The sequence below is a fragment of the Oryctolagus cuniculus genome, chromosome 15 (assembly GCF_051225735.1).
Source record: "Oryctolagus cuniculus isolate XC-2025 breed Fujian yellow rabbit chromosome 15, ASM5122573v1, whole genome shotgun sequence".
NCBI classification, from domain to species: Eukaryota; Metazoa; Chordata; class Mammalia; order Lagomorpha; family Leporidae; genus Oryctolagus; species Oryctolagus cuniculus.
The window spans coordinates 53,553,761-53,568,539 of NC_142881.1; the positions used below are offsets into that span (position 1 = coordinate 53,553,761).

The 14,779-nt window shown below is 36.5% G+C and overlaps 1 long non-coding RNA gene across 2 annotated transcripts in view; it reads left to right on the forward strand.

Moving 5' to 3' along the window:
• LOC127484266 (uncharacterized) overlaps positions 1–8,405 on the forward strand; it is a 453,346-nt gene extending 444,941 nt beyond the window's left edge. The window contains exon 6 of one of the 2 annotated variants that reach the window (XR_016222206.1): positions 6,081–8,405. This is a non-coding gene — a long non-coding RNA (uncharacterized LOC127484266). The remainder of the gene's footprint in view (positions 1–6,080) is intronic. The other variant, XR_016222205.1, reaches the window with a different exon arrangement.
• Positions 8,406–14,779: the final 6,374 nt, after the last annotated feature.

Here is a 14,779-nt window from a genome sequence, read left to right on the forward strand (position 1 = left end):
TCCCTTCTCTATTCACTGTTTTCCAAATGCTCTTTTGTCTCACTCCCTTATTTTCATGCCTCACATACCATTGCCTTATTGAAGCTTTCTCACCTTTATCTACCAAAGCAACACCCCATTCCTCCACCAATCCCCGTCAATTTTATACTGCTTTTTTCCCTTTCCTTTATTATCTGTCATAAAATATATGTACTTGGCTTTTAAGTTTTACTTTCTGTTTCCTTCTCCTAGAACATGAATTCCACTTGGAAATGACTTTGTTTTGTTCAGTGCTGTAGTTAGTGCTGTAGTCTGCTGGTGTCAGGCATATAGTGGATGCCCAGTAAACATTTTTTGACCAAAATAATTAACTTGTAAGTGATTAGAAACAAAGCACATCATTATCATCAACTGCCCTCACAATATGCCCATGAAGGATAGCAATTCAGGAATTGCTAGTCCTTCAAACTAAGACTTTGAAGAGGGTCTCAGAGTTCTCATAACTACAAGTAATAAAAACGCACAGGCTACAGAATCATTAGAAAGACCTCCAGCCCTAAGATACGGGTATCTCACAGAACTCAAAAGCATTGCTTTTAAGAGAGGAGGGGATCATTTTGAGTTTGTCAGATACCCACCAAAGCTGACTAGTACAAACAAGAAAAGAAGTTTTCCCAAAGTAAAGACAAAGGCAGTCTTGAACCAGGATCTTCTGTTCCGAATGCTGAGCATGAACTTCCCAATTTATACTCTTTGATGAGGTGACTTGTGCCTTCTTCTGTCCCTTTGCTTACCATGAGAAAGACAAAATGAGACAAAGGGGTTTAAGGAAGAAAAAAAAATGTAGACTATAAGGTTTAGGCCCACAGGGTCCTGAGAACCTGAGCTACCATGCTCCTGGGAAGATGGCTGAGAGCCCAGAAAGTTTTCTCAGACTGGTGATATATAGTACCAGTGCTGGAGCCTGCGCCACGAGCAGTATGTGCTTCCTTTGTGGTTCCAGAGAGTGTGCCCAGAGAAGCATCAAGGATACGGGTCTGACATAATCTACCCCTGGTGAGCATATGCCTACTCTGTAAAATATTTATTTTATCAAATTTAATTCAATTCAATTCTTTTCTGAAAAAGAAGTGGAGGCATCTCAGTGCTGCTATTGCTTTACAAAAAATGTAATTTACTTCACTTGCTGCTCACAGTTAATTTAGCCCCATTGTGTCCTTGCCCCAAGTTCATGGAAATATGACTTCACTAGGGAAGAATCCATGTAAAGATTGTACATTATACTTTAATGTCAGGAAGGTGGATGAGTTGATATCATATAATGGAGAGTGTATCACCCTTTTACTCAGAGATGTAATAGCAGAAACAGTCTTGACTGTGGAAACTGCCATAACTACTCTGATGCTCATTTTTTATTGATGATGGTTAAAAATTCTCATAATACTGTAGCATAATAACTTGCTGGGATATAGCTTCAGGCTTCCCCTAGGGCAGACTTTATTTATGCTTTCTCACTTTCACTATTTGTAATGATAATGATGATAATAATAAAAATAATAATAATAAACATCAGTACTTTCAGAATTACAACAGGAACTCTTTTCACATGGGCCTATTGTCTGAATCTTCTTAAGGATGTAAGAAAAGCCATGATAATCCTAGGCATTGTTCTGGTTGCTAATAGACCTGTGCTAGGAGTTTAGAACAGAAAGTGAAATCTGCCCACTGTGAGTTTTGCTGGTTTTGCAAAGATTATCATAAGCTTTTTAAAAAATTATTAATTTATAAAGGGCCCTGAGCTTACAGAATATAAGCAACTGAGCAGGCTGAGAAAATAAATTGCATAAGTCATATTAAATTATTAGCACAAACCACAGTGACCCTACCATAGCTCGGTATAGTCCTTTCAGGATAGTAGGCAGAATCAGGAGTGTTTCAAAAAAGGACAGTAAAAAAGTAAATTTTCCAAAGATTTATAAAGAGAGTGTCAAAGAGTGATTAATGAAAATTTGTAGAATTTGGGAAAAAAAGTGAGGACAGTATATAAAATTCTTGATAATTTGATGACTTTGGAAGTATTCATCAGAGAAGCAAATTAAAACCAACAGGAAAAAGAACAGCTCACTAATAGTAGTCATGCTTTCCTAGCATTGAGCCCACAACTTCCCCTAGTCTTAGGAAACTCATCACTGGATTTGTTGCAACTGTTTGAATGCTGTTCAGGATGTTGTTTGATCCACTATGTGCAGTGGGACTTTTTGAAGCCCAGGGTGAAAAATACCTGTCTCATCTTAATATCAAGGACAAAGCAGGGGTTCTGCTTCTGAATAATGGTCTCTAGTACCTGTCTCACTGACCAGGTTTCCCTTTCATATTGGCTGGGAAAGAGCTAAATTCTAATTTATAGACCTCTTATAGTGGCAAATCTAGATCTTATAGTAAATGTTTTTCCCATCATTTCTGAATTTGCTTTATGTTCGGATACCATGTTTTATTAAGTTTGGTTAGCTCTATACATCTCCATTCAGCTGCCTTCCTTAAGTAATTTTGGGAAAGAATATGGGGGTTAGGGAGAAGAGAGAAAAAGGAAGGACTTGAAATTCATAAATTTAGACATATACATATTTTTCTATGGCAAATTATAAAATCTAATTCTGTATTTATAAGGCTAAATAAATTTCCTAATACCAGTTTTAATTTATGTATGTCCATTAATACATCCCTACTAATAGTTTAATCTGTGTTTCTATTTGTTTACCTCTAAAATGTTGGTAATAGCAGATACCTTGAAGGATTATTTAGATTTAAAGAGAATCTCTATGAAGCACAAGTCTTAACCTTCTTGTCCTTAAGTGTTCTTATCTTTAAAATGGGTACACAATAATACCTATGTCAGATGCAGGTTATGAGGATTAAACAGGCAGGCATATGTAGGATAATTAGGAAAAATCTCAGCAGTGATTAAATATAGTTTTGATTATTTCTTAAACTCTTATTTTATGAAAGTTTTTAAAATGATCTTAAATCAATATCCTTAAAATAAATGTTGGAAACTTTTCTTCAAATTAAGTGCTATAATAATCTTCTTGAATGGACTTAAAAATGACAATTTTTAAAAATTACATGGTCTGCCATTGCCTCCACAGTTCTCTTTAATATTAATCCTAAATGCTATAAGATTAGCCACCATAGGGGCTAGCATTGTGGCATATTGGTTTAAGCTATTGCCTGCGACACTGCCATCCCCTAAGGGCACCAGTTCTAGTCTCATCTGCTCCATTTCCAACTTCCTGTGTGTGTGCCTGGGAAAGCAGCACAAAACCAATGGCCCAAGTGCTTAGGCCCCTGCCACCTACAAGTACTCCTTTTTTGAGGCCTACAATTTTCTTTCATAAAAGCTGAAGCTGAAATCAAGGCCCCTTCTGCAAGGACCATGGCTTATTCTCTCTTTCTCTGCTGTCCTTTCATTCTTAATGAATGATGATAGCTCCTGCATCAGACAATACATCCTTGCTTAGACTGAAAGCAAAAGAGGATAAAACACATCCGAACCAGACTCCTTTGCCAGGAAAACAGTGGTCTTCCTAGAAGTTCCGCTTTTAACCTTGTGTTTACAGCTCTTTAATGAAATGAAGTCATGTCTTTCCCTTCCCACCACCTCACTATTTAGCTAGTGGACACAGAGCCTGGGAGATGTATGAAGAGTGCCACTACATCTTGAACATGACCAGGGTTCTGATAGAATGAAAGAAGAGAATAGTGATCAGTAGGTGGGCAATTAAAATTGTCTTCCTGAAATACTGCATTTTAAAATATGTATTTATAAAATTTATTTATTTGAAAAGCAGACACACATAGACACACACACACACACACTGAAAGAAAGAGACAGACAGACAGACAGACTCAACCGCCCACAACAACTGGTCCTGGGCCAGGGCCAGGGCCAAAGCTGAGAGGCAGGAGCTTAGTCCATGTCACCCATATGAGTGGCAAGAGCCCAACTGCTTGAGCCATCAATGCTGCCTCCCAGGGTATGCATTATCAGGAAGCTGGAGTCAGGAGCTAGAGCCAGGAATAGCAGCTATGCACTCTGTTGAGGGACACACACATCTAAACCAGCATCTTAATGGCTAGGCTAAACACCAGCCCCTACATATTATTTAATTTAAATAATAAAGATTTATAAATGTGGACTGGGAGAATACATACCAAATCTATGCAACTGTATGTCACTAGGGAGGGAGAAAGTAGAATACAATTTAATAAGAATACAAAGAAGGCTTTCATTTAATCTATATTATATTTATGTAGTCATATGAAAAAATATCTGAAGCAAATGTTTCAAAATATTAATGTTTTTATAGTTAGATGTTAGATGCTCTCTACTGTAATGTTTCAAAATCTTTGAAGGCATTTTGTTAATCTTCACAACTGGGGCAAATAGAAAGTATTCTTTTACCTTGGGAAAAACAGAGACATTAAAGTATCTACCCAAATAATGAGAGAAGGGAGGACCAAGATGACAATTCCAGAGAGCTGCATTCCCGCTGGTCACTAGGCTGGACTATTCTTGAAAGTTACAACTTCCAAATCCATATTGCATATAGAGCCACCCAGGTGCATTCTTTGAAACAATTAAACTGGGATTTCAACAGAACTATGGGGAAAAATTTTAAGTATTCATGATTCATCTTGTTCTCACTGAAAGTCAGCATAAAAGCTTGCATGTGCAATGTTTCCAAATAGCTGACTGTCCTAACATTTTCTTTCATAAGAGATAGGTCATGCAGGATACTCACACAAGAGGCGCTTTTATGTGAAACATTTTATCCCCCTTCCCATCCAAAAAAGAAAAAGTATAATGAATTATTTTCCAAAGCTGATGGTTTCGAGAATTCATTTTCATGAAAGTCAAAGTCACCCCCACACAGTAATGAATTCTTTTTGGAAATGATTCAGACTTTCCAAGGTTACCAATTGAGGTTTCACAGAAAGAATTCTATCAGTCAGACAAGAGATAGCCATGAGAAGTTGAGGGACAAAAAGTTAGGGCAGCAGAAGACAGGATGATCTGACTCCACCAGGGCTGGGCATCTAATGGGTACCCAGGATCTGGTTTTCTTGCCAAAATAAATACAGACAGAGTCACTTTAGAATAGGTTTTAAATTATGCAAATGAAGATGTCTGAGACAGAATAAAAAGGAGAATCTACTGTTTTAGTTTCACTTTAATCTAATGCAGACTCATATTGCTGTGGCCTAAAATGCTTGTATTCAAACGAAGAGCTAGCGAGGGAAGTGAAGCCAAGGGCACGAGTTTCTGTCAAATGGAAACTAAAACCCGGAACCTCACATGCCCCCTACCACCGTGTCTTTCTTTTATTTTCTTAATTGTCTTAGAAAATGTGGTAAGGAGAAAAAAATGAGTTTTATTTTTTCCAGCTCTATTAAATATCGAAAAGGAGACAATCAAAAGGCAATGCTCTAACATAATTAATCCCAGTTCCACAGAAACAACAGCGAGAGTTTTCTTTGTACCAATGTGCACAATATTATTTTTCTCATTTTTAATGACTGTTAGAATAGTTCTGAGGATAGAAGCTGCAGGGAATTAATCAATTCAATAAAGTTGTAATTTAATCCTAGTCTGCTCATGCTGATAGATGTAGTTGTAACCTTATGCAGGTGTATTTAGACCCACTTCTAGAGACAGCAGACGGTTTTGCTGGTCAAAGACAAGTTTGAAAAATTACAGAGCAATGTGAAAAATAAATCCATCCAAACTTTTAAGTTGGTTTATGTTCACTCTGCTCACCAGTAGAAGTCAAGCATTTCATTATGCTTTCTACCTCTGGAGTCAAACCTTTGGTCTTGAGTTCCTTAGACCCCAGACATGTCCCTTATACATGTCTTTGCATTATTTTTCTAATACCAACCTCCATAGTGGTCATGAGGGTTGAGATAAAGATGTGAGAGTAGTGTGTGAACTCTAAAATGTTGAGCAAGTATGATAAATTCAAGGATATTAGAGATTTTATGTGTTATTAGCAGGAAATTGAAAATTATTATTTTTATTTGTATTTTGTTTTTGTGTACAGGTCTTCTCTCAGCTTCCATTTCTTCAGCTTCAAAGAGATAAGGAAAACCAACATCTTTTCAATCTCAGACAGAATATGTGGCTCAAATTACAATGAAGAACAGCCTATTCTATGGAAAAAATTATGCCGACAATATCAAAAAGGAAGTCAATATGATGACACTAAGTGAAATGGCATTTGTGATGGACTCGAAGCTAAAAAAATAAAGTTAGAATAGTTGATGTTTGCTTTGGCTTCTCCATAAGTTAGAGAAATGAAATCTGTTTTCTCTGGAAGATTCTGATGAAAGTAGGATTTTTATTAAGTTTTAGAAAAGTCTTAAGGCAAGGATGAATTCTCTGATAGTTGCTCAAATATTTCCTGAATATTATCACTTTCAAGAGACTGGTGCTTTGATGAATGTGTCTGTCACCCTAAGAGATGCCATGTAAGGTATAATAAATAAAACAGAGCCTGCATATTTAGTCTTCTATGGAGAATACAGAACAAAAAAGTTCAAGAGTGAGCTTATTTTGATTTTGAATTTTACATTGTGCAAGGAGGTGTACAATTTTAAAAGACAAATTACTGAGCTGCTATAGATCACCATTACTCAGGTAGTGCAGAGGCATGTTTGTGTAGCAGAAGCAGAGGTGTCTGTGAGTTAAATCAAGTCTGATTTGATAGTTCTAAAGTAGAAGGAAGGTGGGTCCAGGTTTATCAGCCATTGCCTTGCCTGCTGTCGACTCCCAAGCCAAGGATAAACAGGACTGAATAAACCTTGTTTGTTATTAAGTGCTTCAGTAGCACACAGCTTAATGAACTGCTTCACAAGAGAAAAATGGTTGACATTGACTCTTTGAAATGACAGACATGTTCCCCAAATAAGACTTTTTATAAGGCTTTGATGCCATGTATTACTTAAATATACTTTAAAACTTTTTTTTTGAAAAATACTTGTAAAGAGATAATGTAAGATTATAATTTCTAAGAATGTGTTCCTTCTGAGGTTATCTTGCTGTAATTGAGATGGCGAAAATGTGATAGCCCCAAATGTTACTTTTTGTCAAGGTTCTTTCTTTTTAGTCAGTAAAAATAAATCTCACTGTGCTCCCTCACATGTGACAAACAAGCGTCTTCAGCCCTGGCTTCCTCCCAGGAATGTACTTTAGATTATTCTGAAGGTCTGTGTGAGGCTTTTAAGTCTTGCATGGGCTTTCACATGAATGGTGCCTTACCACTTTGAGACTAGAAATATGGCTGAGTTCAGACAGAAGCCTCTCCAGAAGAGCTGCGTCCTTTGAAAAGAAGATAGCAGATTATAGCCACAATCATTATAGGTCCAAGATGAGCTCTTGCAATGTTTAGGAGACCCTACGGTGGCCATCCTATTGTGATCAAGCACCACCAACCTACAAAAGTGTGTTTTCAGAAAACAAACAACTTTATTTCTTTTAAATCATCCCTCTACAATCGCTTTTCTTTTTTGCATCCTCTCTCATTTTTCAAAGAGCATGTTGGTGACAAGGCTAGGGACTTCAAGATCTACACAAAACCCACAGAGAAGCAAAATGAGCCCTTCACAGGCATGAAGATAGGTGGCAGAGAATAAAGTTTATAGAGGTTATAGCAACATTATTTTTAAAAGCCACTGATATAAATTTCCTCAAAAGCAATGGCAATGTCTTATTCATTTGTGTATCCCTCACATGGCTGGCAGTGGTTTATCTATGGTAGGTATTAAAAGATATTTGCTGATGCTATTGATCATTCACGGAGCAAAAAATATGCCATGTGTACCTTGTGAGTCTCCATGGGGCCTAGAAAGATGAATAGAGTGAGGCCTCGTTTCCAGAGTTTACCACAGAGACTTCTTTTACTCCAGGCTTCAAATCCACAAAAGGCCATTTATTTTTTTAATTTCGCCAAGTGAGGTTATATAAGCATTCTTAGAGGTCATATTGACAAGACTGACAGCTAGAGTTGTTTAAAATAAGTAGTTTAAATTAAATTAGAGTTGTTTAAATTAAGCATAACTTTTGCAACTCTTTTGTTTTTTTTTTTACTTTTCAAAAATAAGCCAGTATATTATTGTATTTATCCCAGTATATTATCCCATCTGCCAATAATCTCTCTTTCTACCTGTAACTAAATATTTATAAAATGATGATGAGCATTATAGTAAAGTGGGATTTCATGTAATTTCTTCTTTTTCTTATACTTTTCTGTACGTTTGAAATCATTATATTGAATATATATGACTTACATTATCAAGAAAAGCAACAAAACTATAATCATTATATGTAACAAGATATGTGATTAAACAAATGTGCAAATGAGAAAAGTCAATCAAAGATGGCTCTTTTTATTTGAGCTGAGATAACTGGAAGATGATGGTTCTATTTAAAGAAATTGAGGGGTCACAAAGAGTAACAAATTTGGCGAAGGAGATATTTTTGATTCAGTTGAGGACCTATTGAATTGAAAGTGCATAAGGGCATTCTACATGGGAATATGGAAAAGAAACTTGAAAGGAAGCAGGTGATAAACAGTAAGGAGATGTTGATGAGAGTGGAGTCACAAGGGGACAGATTAGCCCTACAGTTTAGCCCTAATTGACAAGATATGAATTGTATACTTAGAGATGAAGAAGTAGGAAGACCTGTGAATATAGAAAGAGATGACAATGAGAAAATATAAGAAATAGGAGCTGATGGTTCTCATATAATCACAGGACTGGAAGAGGCCACAAAGCAAAGGCAGATGGTTAGGAAAGATGTTGGCAAGGAAACCTCATGGTATTTGATACTTTATTCTTCTACATTCTGATGGAGCAGTAGGTAGGTATGACATTCTCAAAGAACAATTAACATCGGGGATTTCTCAAGAAATGATAATAAATGAACATAGTAGAGTACAAACGTAAAATGTAGTGTGGCTTTAGTTTTGTAAGTGAGTTAGAAGCATAAATAAACATAAAAGAACAAATGCACTCAAGAATAGTTTTTGATCAGTTCTGTGTGCTAGCCACTGGGCACAAAAATGAGACAGACACCCTTGACTTTTACATTTTCATATAGGTAAAATAAGCAGTAGATAAATTAAAATATCAAGTAAAATTATTCCAACTGGTGATAAGTGTGAGGAAGAAAATAAGGATCAATGCAGTGAGGATTATTGGGGAAAGGAAAGCGCAAGAACCAACCTGAGGATCTTGCATTTAAAATGGAATCTACACAAGAAGGAAATGTGGGCTAGTATATGAGGGGTATAGGGACCCCACCACTAGAGGAAACACCAGCAAATGTGGAATCACACAACCAGGAAACACTTGAATCCTGGAAATAAATGAAATTTCAGTGTTTCTGGGATTTCAGAGTTACTGTAACAGAAAATAGACATGACCTATGCCCTCAGACTTCTCATAGCCTGATGGGAGAGGCAGACAGAATAAATCCTCACAGTATATTATGATAAGCACTGGAATAAAGACAAGGATGGGATTCTATAAATACACAGTAAAGAGAAGAGCCACTCATTTGTAGAACCAGTGGAACATGATATTGGAGATAAACCATTTTGTTGGAATTTTTGCCAGAATGTGGTAAGCATTGACTAGGAGATGTTGCTAGAAGCAGCAATCTTTCTAGGAATCTGGGGAACACCTCACTAAGGCAATGAAAATAGAAGCTGTTGGAATAGTAAATACAGTAGTCATCCTTTTCCATGGGGGATATGGTCTAAGATCCCCCAGTGGATGCCTGAAACAGCAAGGAATACCAAACTCCATATATACTATGATTTTCCAACACATATGTGTCTATGATAAACTCACTTTCTACTTAAAGAAAGACCTTTCTGGCCTCTGTGTCATATCCAAATGGTCAGCATCACTACTCTGTTGCTTTAGTGCCATTGTTAAGCAAAATAAGGGTAACATGCATAAGCATTAGATGCTGCTACAGTCATCTGATAACTGAGACAGTTACTAAGGGACTAATGGGTGGATGGCACAGATAACTTGGACAAAGGGATAATTCATGCCCCAGGCCATACAGAGCAGGATGACTTGAGATTTTGACACAGAACAAAGAATAGCAAGCTACACTTGAGCATAATGTAGCACTGCCTGTGTTGCTGGCATTCCATATGAACACTGGTTCATGTCCCAGTTGCTCCACTTCCAATCCAGCGCCATGCTAATGGCCTGGGAGCAGAGAACATGGCCCAAGTTCCTGGGCCCCTGCCATTCATGTGGGAGACCCAGATGAAGCCCCTGGCTTTCGATTTCGGCCTGGCATTGTTCTGTCCATTGTGGCAATATGGGGAGTGAACCAGCAGGTGGAAGATTCTCTCTCTCTCTCTCTCTCTCTCTCTCTCTCTCCCCCTCCCTCCCTCTCCCTCTCCCTCTCCTTCTCCCTCTCCCTCTGCCTCTTTCTGTAACTCTTTCAAAATAAATAAAATATCTTTAAAAATAAAATTTATGAACTGTTTACTTCTGGAATTTTCAGTTTAAAATTTGGGATCACGGTTGACTGCAGATTACTGAAACTGCAGAAGTTGAAACTACGGATGGGGAGGAGTATTATACTGGAGAAACTGAATGTTCAACTAAACTTGAGGAGAAAAGGAGAAAACCTCTAAGACCATACCATTGACCTTCTCCTTCACGCTCTAGTTAAGGTCCATGATAAGCGATAAATTTCAATGCTCTACATCTCCATTGTCTTACCTAATTTCTTTTTTTGCTTTGGTGCTTCAAAGACAAACTTAGAAATCAAGGACCAAGGGCTGGAGGATGTCTCTGCTTCAGATCTAGGTGTTTACACTCACTCTAGATGTTTACACTCACTCTTCCAGAGTTCCCTTTTGGTAGAACAATATGATACTGTATTGTTTTCTCTGTACTCATCAACTCTAGATGGGAAAGTTGGGCCATTGATGAGAGAAGAGGAGTAGGCAAGTAGACAAGAAACAATTAATGGAGTTGTGGCAATAGTAAGAATTGCTGAAAAAACAAATAATGCCTATAAGTACATGGTGATATAAAGGACAATGACAAATTTAGAAAAACATGAGTAGTTTCTTGGGGAGGGGGCAGAGGAGCTGTGTGTGTGTGTGTGTGTGTGTGTGTGCACATACATACAGTGTGTTTAAGTGAAGGACTGCAATGATGGGAAACAAAGTTGAACAGTTGAGTTAAATCCAGTTTGTGAAAGGTTGTGGGACTTTGGGCTTGATTTGTTGGCAGTGAGACATCAAAGTGATTTAAATAGAAGAAACACATCATCAAATGTGGACTTTAGAATGGCAAGCTCTAAATGCAGTTTGTATTATTATTAAGGAGAATTAAACCAAGAAATTGGAAGACCAGTTGGAAAAGGATGTTATGATCATTGAGGCAAAACAAGTTGCAACTCTAAATTAAGATAGTAGCACTTAAAACAGAGACAGCAGGATAAAGATTGAAAGGAAGTAGAACCAGTGTAACTGAGAGAAGTTAGAAATAACTTGGGAAGGAGGTATAGGAAAGAAGCAGCAAAGATATATCTGGTTTGTGTATGGGCACCTGAGTGGGTAGAGATGCTTACAGCCATGAAAAGGCGCCCAGGAAAGGGAGTAGATTAGAGATTGGGTGTGGAAAGTATGTATTCTATTTGAAGGATCTCCAAAAATTCATGGAAAATGGGTATTATGAAAAAGCTATGCATGGATTTCAAAATATCTTTGACCAAAATAAATTTGTATTTTAATTCTATTTTCTGTGACCTTTTTGAAGTAACCTTACATTATTGAGTCTGTAATACATGCAGAAGATGAGGGGAGACTCAAATCCAGGCATGGAGTCCAGGAAAGTGGTTGGGTTTGAAACACCAATAAAAGTCTGTGATTGTTAGAATTAGTTTAAACTGAGGGAGCTGATGAAATAATTACAGCTTTTGACCCAGATGTTAGCTGTCACTCAGGTCATATGGGAACTGTTGAATAGAGAAGAACATTTTTTGCCAGAAGGTACAAACAATCCCCAAGATCCCAGGACTGTAACCATTTGAATTCTCCAACTCTGCATTTGGCAGAAGCTGAACACCAGCATCCACGGAGAAAACATATTTTATCACATAGATCCAATTTCCCATGCCCAGGATTCTCAGTTTGTAGACAAGACTGTATGATATTTGACATATGGTTGGTTTAGGATTTTTTTTGTTTTGTTTTCCTCAATAATTTGACCAGATTTGCATTTTATCCATTGATGCCTTATCACAGTCAATTGCAAATTTGCAAATTTAGTAACTATTTGACAGAACCAAAAAAAAAAAAAAAAGCTTACTTACATGCATTAGATGGACTGTTAACAAGAGCTTGGAAAAAAGATTCATAGATAATTTCTGAAGTTCTTTTTTTCGGGGTTGCTTCAGTTCTCAGTCTCTCCTGAAGAAGTCAGCTTGACTGAGTGATTCCAAGTGAAGTCACCCTATTGTTTTGGTGGCTCCATAAGTATCAGGGAATGCAGAAGTGTCAATTGGCAGTTGCAAAGTAGTCTCCATGGTACTCATCAAGAGAGGTCCAGTGAATCCATTTGATCAGTATGATTTCTCTGTACTCTCTCTGATCTATTTATTATTTCATTTCCCAAGTATTATACACTTCATAAGGCAAGCAGATTTTGATGTGGCTTAATTCTTGATTTATCTAAAGCTTTTAAAGGTCATCCTTAATTATAATATCAGAGTTACCTTTATTTTCTAGGGTGAAAAATAAGCGATTTACTTCACTTACAAAATTATATCAAAGCATCTTTACATGCCAGTAGGCTCATGTGGATTATAAGGTCGTTAAATTTCTTTGGATTTATAATTAGCTTTTAAATTAAGAAAAGTAATGGGCAATTTTAAAAATCCAAGCTATGAAAAGCATGGACATTAAAAAAAGGGTAGATGTTCATAGTCATCAGAAATTTGAGCATCATTTCCTATGTATTAGCCACTTGCCAATGTATAGAAAACATTTACAAAAGTTTTAATAAAATTTATAAAAATTTAATAAAATATATTTACAAAATATATTACAAAAGTAATATATTAACTTGTATAGCATCCTTACTTTCATCCAACAAGACATCTAAGACATCATTGACTATTAACATTTATGGATCTATTTCATTCTTTTTGCAAACTGCATGATTTACTCTGGAAATTTCATTATTCAACCATGACCCTATTGAGAAGCAGTATGCTTCTCTAATAAATAATACTGAACTGAACAGCCTTACATACACATTTATGCACACATGCACCTGTAGGATATATTCTAATAAGTCGAGATGCTATGTCAGATAATATTTTTACTCCAACTGCTATTGCCAAATGGTCTTCCAAAGCAGTTACCAGTTTGTACCCACACTAGCCATAGATTTGAATGCCTACTTCCCTCTAATATAACATTCTTAAAAAAAAAAAAACCAGAAACTAGAGTTTTTGCCAACCCAATAAGTGAAAAATGGTTACCTTGTAGTTTAGTCTGCCTTTAAAAAAATGATATTTCATTGTGGTTTATTTGCATTTTTAATTCTGTTTGTAGTGAATCAAACATTTATGTGTTTTGCTCTTTTTCATATTTAAAAAACTATTTGTATATTAAGAAAACCGATGCTTTGTTATATTTGGTGCAGACGTATTTACCCAGTTTGCTTAACTTTTGAATTGACATGATATTTTTACTATGCCAAAATTTATGAATCTTCAATGCTTTTTGGTTTTGTGTCTTGCTCAAAAAGCATTCTTAACACTGCAGTTATAAAAGCAGAGTTCTTAAGTTTATATTTTATTTTAAATACTTAATTATTTGAACCATCTGGAAAAGTGTTTTGGATGTAAAAGATTGAGGCAGGGATCAAATTTATTATTTTCCCAAAACTAACTCATTTATAATATTCTACCCCTACAATATGATTTATCATAAATCAGAATCCCATATGCAGTTCAGTCTATTTACTAACCTCATTCTTTAAAATGTTTTAACCTGGCTGGTGCCGCGGCTCACTTGGTTAATCCTCTGCCTGCAGCGCTGGCACCCTGCTTTCTAGTCCCATTTGGGGTGCCGGGTTCTGTCCCGGTTGCTCCTCTTCCAGACCAGCTCTCTGCTGTGACCTGGAAGGGCAGTGGAGGATGGCCCAAGTGCTAGCGCCCTGCACCCGCATGGGAGACCAAGAGGAAGCACCTGGCTCCTGGTTTCGCAGCGGCCATTTTGGGGGTGAACCAACAGAAAGGAAGACCTTTCTCTCTGTCTCTCTCTCTCTGTCTAACTCTGCCTGTCCAAAAAAAAAAAAAAAAAAAAAAAGGTTTTAACCTTCCTACCCATATGCCAGAATCAGATTATTTTGGTGATTGTAACTAATATTTAAATATATTGAAAACCTTTTCTTTCTGTTTCCTTTTCATATTCTCCAGTTATTCTTTTGTTGATATTATCATGAAATCTTTTGAATTAGTTTTGCATTGTTAATAAAAATTTAACTATTATTTAAACCATTATGAAGTTTTATTAAATTTATAGATGAATTTGGGGGAAATTCACACTTTTGAAAATGTCAACACTTTTGACTATTCAATAGAATATATATTTCTGTGTTAAATTATTCACTATGACACTCAATATCATCTGAAAGATTTCTTCACATAGATCTAATACACATTTATTTCTATGTATTTTGTGTTTTT